The 9,789-nt window shown below is 32.4% G+C and overlaps 1 non-coding gene across 1 annotated transcript; it reads left to right on the top strand.

The window, feature by feature from the left end:
- The first annotated feature begins 2,558 nt into the window (after nucleotides 1-2,558).
- On the top strand, nucleotides 2,559-2,665 carry LOC141503701 (U6 spliceosomal RNA). Its single transcript, XR_012473032.1, has one exon. It is a non-coding gene; the product is annotated as a U6 spliceosomal RNA (small nuclear RNA).
- The last annotated feature ends 7,124 nt before the right edge of the window (nucleotides 2,666-9,789 follow it).

The raw sequence follows: 9,789 nt of genomic DNA, 5'->3' as shown, positions 1-9,789 counted from the left end.
ACACCAACATCATGCTGATAAAGCAATGATTATTGATGCAAAAATTATAAGTAAAATATTGGCAAAGTAATTTCAGCAAATTGTTACTAGGATTCAAACTATTCAGGAGTTCAAAATTGGTTCAATATTAGAAAAACAATGTATTATGTCAATAATAACAAAAATAATTATTTTAATAGATACTGGAAAAGTTTTTGACAAAATACAGCAACCATTCCTATTAAAAACACTAGAGAGCATAGGAATAAATGAAGTGTTCCTTAAAACAATAAGCAGTATCTATACAAAGCCATCAACAAATATTCCTAATTAAGATAAGAGGTGAAACAAAGATACATTCAATATTATATTAGAAATGCTAGCTTTAGCAATTAAAGAAGAAAAAGAAATGAAGGAATTAGAATCTGTACTGAAGAAACAAAATCCATCCCCTTTGTAGATGATAAGATAGTATACTTAGAGAATCCTAGAAAATAATTTAAAGAAATTACTTGAAACAATTAGCAACTTTAGCAAATTGGAGCATATATAATAAGCCCACATAAATGTAAAAAAATTTACTCTGACAGAGCATTAAAAAAATAGAAATTCCATTTAAAGTAAGAATAGACAATTTAAAGTACTTGAAACTTGGAAACTATAGAAAAATAATTATATAAAACAATTTTCAAACAAATAAAATCAGATCTGCATAATTGTACAAATTTAAACTTCTCATGGGTAGAAAGAGTTAATATAATAAAAATGACAATTCTATCTAAATTAAATTACTTTTTAGTACCATACAATCAAACTAACAAAAAAATTGCTTTACTAAACTAGAAAAAAATAATAACTAAGTTCTTTTGGAGAAACAAAAGGTCAAGAATAGCAAGGAAATTAATGAAAATAATGCAAGAGAAAGTGACCTAGCCATTCTAGATCTAAAATGATATTATAAAGCAGGAGTTATTAAAACCATTTGGTACTGGCTAAGAAATAGACTAGTGGATCAATGAAATAGATTAAGTGCAAAAGAAACAGTAGTAAATAACTAGTAATGTAGAATTTGAAAAATCCAAAGATTCCAGCTTCTGGGATAAGAACTCACAGTTTGATAAAAACTGTTGAGATAAGTAGAAGATAGTATGACAGAAACTAGTTATAGACCAACATCTCGAATACAAGGAATAGTTTATCTGTCAGATCTATTAAAAAAGAAGTACCATATTTCCCCATGTAAAAAATGCAACATTTTCCTTTTCTTTCTTTTCTTTTTTTTTTTTGCAAGGCAATGGGATTAAATAATTTGCCAGGTAATTATTAAGTGTCTGATGTCATATTTGAACTCAGGTCCTCCTGACTCCAGGGCTAATACTCTATCCACTGTGCTACATAGCTCCCCCCACTGCACCATCTAACTGCCCCAGACATATACCCTTTATCAAAAATTGGGGATCTAAAAACTGGGAATATCTTATTCAGTGGTTATAGATTTTTTTGCTTGAATTTTCTGCTTTTTCGCCCTTCTCTTTGCACTCATTGTTTGCATTTGTCATCATTATATTAGGTTACATTTTGCCAGGTTCTGCCCAGGAATGGCTCAAAAAAAGATTTTTGTACCATGATGAATTCAAGTTAAAAGTGATCTAGTTTGCAAAAGTGAATGAAAATCATGCTGCTAACCATAAGTTTGGTCCTCCTCCAACTGAGAAAACAATCCAAGAAGGGAAGAAGAAACCCTCCTGAAAATGCCCGGAAGCAGAAGACCATGAGAGGCAAGTGAGCCAAATGACCTGATTTGGGGGGGGGGGGGGTTGAAGAGAGTGAATTGAAAAGCAAAGGACAAGTGGAATGGTTCAGCCAGAGGCAAGAAGAATTGCTGATGAAAAAGAAGTGACTGATTTCAAAGGAGGGCACAACTGGTACTTCAAGTTTATGAAATGGAATGAACTAAGCATGTGCTCATGCACCAGACTTGCCCAAAAGATGCCTGAAAGCTATGAGCAGAAAGTCCTTGAATTTCATGATGAATAAAAGTTGAGTTCAATGACTTTATGTAATACATTTTTTTCAAATTTTGGGCCCCAAAAATTAAGGTGCATCTTATACATGTGGAAGTACAGTAGTTTATAACCAAAGAAAAGATAGAGAACATTATATAACGCAAAATAGATAATTTCAATTACATTAAACTGAAAAGTTTTTTTCACTAATTAAACAACCAAGATTAATAACAAAGCAATAAGTTATGAAACAATTTTTACTACTACTGTTTCTAGCAAAGGACTCATTTCTAAAATATATAGAGAACTGAGCCAAATTTATAAGAAGACAAGTCATTCCCAAATTGACAGGTGTTTGAACAAATGAAAAGGCATTTCTCAGATGAAGAAATTAAACTATCTATATTCACATGAAAAAATACTCCATTGATTTGAGAATTTTAAAGAAAAGCAACTCTGAGTACCACCTCATACCAATCAGATTGCCAAAGATGTTTAAAAAGGAAAATCAATGTTGGAGAAGACACAGGAAAATTGGAATTACTGGTGCAATTTTGGTGGAGTTGTGAACTTATGCTTTATTCAGCAGAATGTATACTAAAATTGGAATGATACAGAGAAGATAAGCTTGGTCACTGCATAAGGATGACATGCAAATTTGTGAAGAAGTATGAACTGATCCAGCCCTTCTGGATAGCAACTCAGATACCCAAATGGCAACAAAACTGAGTGTATACTCTTTGATCCAACAATACTACTATTAGACCTGTTTCCCCAAAAGATTACAAAAATGGGTTAAAAAATCCACATGTACAAAATATTTACAGCAGAATTTTTTATAGTGTCAAAGAATTGGAAATTGAGAGTATGTCTATCAACTGAGAAATGGCTGAACAAATTACAATTTATGAATGTGATAGAACACTATTTTATAAGAAAAGAGGGATGGGACTTCAGAATAGCCTGGAAAGACTAAGACTTGCATGAACTGATGCTGAATGAAGTGAGCAGAAACAAAAGAGCATTATACGCACTGAACAACATTGGGTGGTAATCAATCTGTACTTGATCATTTCAGCATGATAGTAATCAAAGACAATTCTAAAAGAATTATGACAAAAAAATACCATCCATATCCAGAGAAGAAACTATGGTGTTTAGATGCAAACTAAATTTTGCTATCTTCCATTTTTAAGATTTGTCATATATTATGTTTTTTCCACTGTAATTTTTTTCATTTTGATTTAATTCTTCTTTTGCAACATGATTGATTGATATGGATCCATGTTTAGCATGAATATATCTACATTAGATTGCTTTCTGTCAGGAAAGAGTAGGGAGGGAAGAGAGGGAGAAAACAAACTCAAAGCCTTGCAAAAAGTGAAAACCATTGTTGCATATAGTTGGAAAAATAAACAAAATTTTTTAAAAGAATTTTGAGACTCTTTGTTCAATAAATTTCTTTCTGAATTTAAAGGTCTATGATACTTAATGTTTCTTTATCGGGTGTCATGGATCATCTTCCAAGTGAACACTGACATTCCAGGATTTGTTGGATTGTTTTTAAGAATATAGATATGAGAATTTTTCAGACCCATTATTGTGGACCCCTTACACATCTATCAAGCTCCTACTTATTTTGAATATACACACTTTTTTTGATTTAGAAAGGTTTTATTTATTTTCAGTTTTACAATTTTTGCCCCAATCTTGCTTCCCTCCCCCACCCCCACTGAAAGCAGTTTGTTAGTGTTTACATCATTACCGTAGTATGCACTGATCTAAGTTCAATGTGAAGAAAGAGAAATTATATCATTAAAGAAGAAATATATAGTGTGAGATATAGCAGAATTACATAATAAGACAATTTTTAAAAATTAAATTAAAGGTACATAGAAAATCTTTGGTCTTTGTTCAAGCTCCACTATTCTTTCTCAGGATACAGATGGCATTCTCCATCGCAGATATAGCAAAATTGTGCCTGATTGATGACCTATTGGTATGAGCAAGCCAATTAAGGTTGATCATCACTCCCATGTTGCTGTTAGGGTGTAGAAAGTTCTTCTGATTCTGCTCATCCCACTCAGCATCAGTTGATGCAAATCCTTCCAGGCTTCCCTGAATTCCCATGCTTCCTGGTTTCTAATAGAACAATAGTGTTCCATCACATACATATTCCACTTTGTTAAGCCATTCCCCGATTGATGGGTATTCCCTCAGTTTCCATTTCTTTGCCACCACAAAAAGAGCTGCTATGAACAATTTTGTATAGGTGATGTTTTTACCCATTTTCATCATCTCTTCAGGGTATAGACCCAGTAGTGGCATTGCTGGATCAAAGGGTATGCACATTTTTGTTGCCTTTTGGGAATAATTCCAAACTGCTCTCCAGAAAAGCTGGATGAGTTCACAGTTCAACCAACAATGTATTAATGTCCCAGATTTCCCACATCCCTTCCAACAATGATCATTGCCCTTTCTGGTCATATTGGCCAGTCTAAGAGGTATGAGGTGGTATTTCAGAGATGTTTTAATTTGAATTTCTCTAATAATTAGTTATTTAGAGCAATTTTTCATATGACTATGGGTTGATTTGATTTCCTCATCTGTAAATTGCCTTTGCATATCTTTTGGCTATTTGTCAATTGAGGAATGGCTTGTCTTTTCTTTAAAAAATTTGACTCAGTTCTATGTTTTAGAGATGAGTACCTTGTCAAAAACATTAGTTGTAAAAATTGTTTCCCCAATTTACTACATTTTTTTTATCTTGGTTACAATGGTTTTGTCTATGCAAAAGCTTTTTAATTTAATGTAATCAAAATTATCTAGTTTGTTTTTAGTGATATTCTCCATCTCTTCCTTGGTCATAAATTGCTTCCCCTTCCATAGATCTGACAGGTAAACTATTCCTTGATCTTCTAGTTTGAATATCCACTCTTAAACAAGGTATTCTCTTTCCCATTCCCAGATTCAGTAATCTAGAACTATGAACTTCAGACATCTAATCTCCCAGAAAATTTGCATTGTCATTCCCAAATGCTAATGAGAGGTGATGAGGTGGTGAGAGGACATTAGGATCCTGTGTTATACACAGTCTCACAAGGTTCCTAGCACTAGTAGAATTTTCAGCCTTCCACCTACCCTAATCATAATCTGAGTACCCAAAATACTGAAATCAACTATACAAGATTCACAAAAAAAGATATTATTCACCTCCAGAGAAAGAACTGGTAACAGTATGATTTTACTTTGCTAAATGATGGCCTTCTCTACTGTGGGATGGGGAGAGAGGGAGAAAAATAAATAAATAAAAAAGTACAGAACAGAGAGCAAAAGAAAATTTGGAAGGAAGCATAGAAAAAAAGTAAGGTGGGGCAGTTAGTGCAATGTATAGAGCAGTCCTGGTATCAGGAGGACCTGAATTCAAATAAGACCTCAGACATGTAATAATTGTCTAGCTGTGTGACCTTGGGCAAGCCCCAATGCCTTAAGTAAATAAATTGTTTTTTAAAAAAAGTAAAAAGTAGGGTAGCTTTGAAAATGATGTGCATAAATTTTTTTAAAAAGTAAACAATAGGAAATGGAAATTCATGATTTTATACTGAATCCATTTTATGTTAAATTGTGTTCATATTCTGTCTTTTTAATTAAAGTTTAAAATGAATTATTTTAAAGTCATAGGATGATTACTTAGAGCTATGGCTTCTGAAACAGTTCATTCCAAACCAACCTAATTGACAATTTAGCTAGATGAATAGATTCAGGAAATACTGCAGACACCATAGGTGAATTTCAAGAAAATACTTTAAAAATCTCATGTTGATCTTATATACAAAAAATCAGAGATGAGTTAGAAAACACTACTGTAAGGTGTATTTAAAAACTGGATGTAGGGGCAGCTAGGTGGCGCAGTGGATAGAGCACTGACCTTGGAGTCAGGAGTACCTGAGTTCAAATCTGGTCTCAGACACTGAATAAGTACCTAGCTGTGTGGCCTTGGGCAAGCTACTTAACCCCATTGCCTTGAAAAAAATCTAAAAAAAAAAAACTGGGTGTATAAATGGATCCAAAGAGTAGCATCAAGAACTTAATGCCAATTTGCAGAGAAGTTTCAACAGAATGCCCCAAGGATCTGGGTTCCACATTTTTATGAAGTTTATAAATTTTTATGTCATTCTATGAAGGCATTACTTGGCATACTTATCAAATTTCAAATAGCATGAACCTGGAAAAGATAAGTATCATGTCAAATTATAAGATTAGCATTCTAAAAGATCTCGGTAAGCTAGAGCATTAAGCCAATTCTAAGAAGATAAAATGTGAGTGTGATAAATATTATAGTCTATCCTTGCAAAGATCAAATAATCATTTCTTCTAGTGCAGATGGAGAAGATGTAACTAAACAATATTTCAAGTGAAAAAAATATTTGAAGCAGTAGAGGCTAATGAATGAATGAATGAATGAATGAATATTACTTATGAAGTACTCACTGTGCCCTAGGCATTATAACAAAAATTGTGCTTATGCTATCAGATTGTTTTCATGCAAATAGAGATGCAACACAAATACTAATTATCAAGGAACATTGAAGTCATAGAAATAGTGAATGGATTCAGTAATGTCCAATTCTTTGTGACCCCATGTGGAATTTTCTTGGCAAAGATACTGCCATTTCCTTCTCTAGTATTTTAAAGAGGAGAAAACTGAGGCAAACAAATTTGAATGACTTGCTCACACAACTAGTAAGTTCCTGAAGCTAGATTTAAATTCATCAAAATGAGTCTTCCTGACTTCACTGGACCACCTGATTGAATGGATCCATAGAGCAGTTATACTAATATTCTCTTTCCTGAAGAGGAAAGTTGCTTAAGTTTCATAGTATGCTAGTCTCAAACATGAACGCAAAACAGTATGAAAGCCTGAGAAGCATTTGCTGAAATCTAGGATTCTTCCTAAAGAAGATTATCTTTCTATAGAAAATGATCACATGGTGCTTTGGTGAAGGTAATCCATAATGTCTCATTGCCCAATAATGCAGTATTTGACTATGATGAGTTGTAAAGACAGAGAAATAAAGGTTAAAACTAGTTTCCAATGGAGCTGCCCTTAGGGTCTACTGTTTCTTGATTCAGTGCATTCAGCCTGTAAGAGTCTAGACTTTATTCAAGCCAAATCTGTTATTTTAAATTACCTTAGGACAACAACTGCTTTATCCCTTTATTTTTGTTTCTCTATGTTCATTTCATGACATTTTTCCTTTTGAGGAAGAAATCTAGAGAGTACAAAAATTTCTGAAAAAAGAAAATAAAAAGAAATGAAATGATAACTTGTATATTTGCAAGTTGTATTTGGTAGATATAGAGTTTCATGTGCAATCATCTTTTGATGGTATTGTTTTATGGAAATGCTTGTTTTTTTCCTTGAATTAAAAATAAAATTAAATTTTAATTCAGAGAAACCCTAGTTTTACTTGGACATGAATTTGTTCATTTTGTTTCTTACTTGACTGTAAACCAATTTTTTCACATTTATTTTACAAGCATAAAACAAGCATTTCCATAATATGGGATAATAAAAAGATGATTTCACATGAAATTATATATGTATTATATAAAACTTGCTGTTCTTTTAAAATATAAAACAAAATTATCATGTAAATTTCTTTTTCTCTTTTTTTCTTGCTTTTTTCTTCCCTGCCCTCCTACTCTAGATTTGGCTACCATTAGACATGAATGAAAAGGCATAGATTATGTAAAATTATTCCATACATACTTCTATTTATCTGTTCTTTCTCTGGAAGTCAACAGTCTCTCTCTCTCTCTCTCTCTTTCTCTCTCTCTCTCTCTCTCTCTCTCTCTCTCTCTCTCTATATATATATATATATATATATATATATATATATATATATATACCCTTTATAGATAATTTGGATATTTATAATAGCTGAAATAATTTATTTGCTCAAAGATATTTTAAAAATAATATTACTGTTGCTGTATACAATGTTCTTTTGGTAGTGCTCATTTCATTCTTCATTATTTCATGCAAGATCACTGAGCTCATCATTTTTCATATTTTAGTGGCATTCCATCAAAATCATATACCACAACTTGTTCAATCATTCCACAACTGATGAGCATCCTTTCAATTTCCAGTTCTTTGTCACCACTAAGAGAACTGCTATAAACATTTTAGAATATATGAGTTATTTTCTTTTTTCCTAGTCATCATTGGAAATAGACCTAGTAGTGGTACTGCTGGGTCAAAAAGTATAGGCATTGACTATAACTTTCAATTGTATCAGGATCAGTTTTCAGATATACATATAACACTTTGTATATACATATTGTGTCTACATTTTCTACATGTGAATGCAAGCAGAGAAAAAATAGCAATGCCATTCAGTAAAAAGACTAAGCTTCCCTCAGCACTGAAACTACTTCCATTGATGCAATTAATCTAATATCACTTTGAATTTAAGGGCTATGACTTTTATATTTCAGTGTTGATCCATATTAAGCTTTGCAGTTTACTTAAGGTCATGTATACTTCTCTATATCTCTTATCCTTTAGTATGTATAATTTTTTGTTACTCCAAGGGCAAGACCTTACATTTATTCCTGTTACATTTATTGGAGTATTAATGACCATCATTCCAGCTTATCTATATTTTTGGATTCCAAATCTGCCGCCCATTGTATATCTTTTCTTTCCACCATTCATCATTTGAAAAATCTGATAAACATTGAAATAATTCTTTCTCTCTTACATTAATAATTATTGAATCAGGATCAAAGTTTTTACTCTTTTCCACTTCCTCATCCAGAATTCAACCAGAGGAAAATCTTGCTCAATCCAGAATTCAACCAGAGGAAATCTTGCTCAAAAACTTACCCAGAGTAAAGATCTAATCAGAAATAAATAGAAAAAAAATCTAAGTGTGCATTGATAAGAGGGTTTCATCCGGTTTTTACTCAAACAATTCTAGGAAAATTTGGATTCAGACAGGTGATATTGAATTTGTAAGTCCCGTTGATCAAGACATGTTCTCCAAGTCACATAACCAAGAACTTCATTGTAATAAAAACCACCACTCTCAAGTATACCCACTCTTCAAAGGTTATAAAAACTGTGAGCCCAATACAAATGAGGGACTTTTACATCGGAGAGAGTCACTGACATTTTGATTAGTAAACATGCTTGTCTTATTAATAAAATTATTAAATTAGCTAGAAATTATTTCTCTCAAATATCAAACTCTTTACTACTTGCCATTTATACCTTATTTAAAGTCATTTAAAATTATTAAACAGTTAGCAGAGGTCTAATATAACCACATTAGTGCTCTCCCTTTAGGGTGAAATAGATAAATTGATCAATTGTCTGTCAATCTGGTCATTTACCTCTTTTATAGCCACCTAACTACACAATCATCTCACCATCTTGTCCCCATGAATACATTCAAGGCTTACAGAAGCACAGAGAGTTTGCCAAGGATGAAAGTATGACATTCATCTTAAGCAGAGATTTGGCATGAAAGAGAATCATTTTATATTGCCTTGCACTACATCTTCTATAGAGTTTCATAAATAATTTCATGGTTACTTTTTCCTAGCTTAGGATCCCTGCCTTAGTTTCTATTTCAATGGAATGTTAGCTTCTTGAAAGTAAAGATTGTGTTTGGAATTTACATCTTCAGTGGCTGACATAGAGTAGGTATTTAAAAGTTCTTTTTGAGTAATTGATTCATTGACTCATGGCTCCAAGCCTGCTCTTCTAGATTTTCTTATAAACTCTTTGGCT

This window comes from Macrotis lagotis, chromosome X, assembly GCF_037893015.1.
Source record: "Macrotis lagotis isolate mMagLag1 chromosome X, bilby.v1.9.chrom.fasta, whole genome shotgun sequence".
In the NCBI taxonomy this organism is placed as follows: Eukaryota; Metazoa; Chordata; class Mammalia; order Peramelemorphia; family Peramelidae; genus Macrotis; species Macrotis lagotis.
This window is presented reverse-complemented; position numbering and strand designations above follow the sequence as displayed.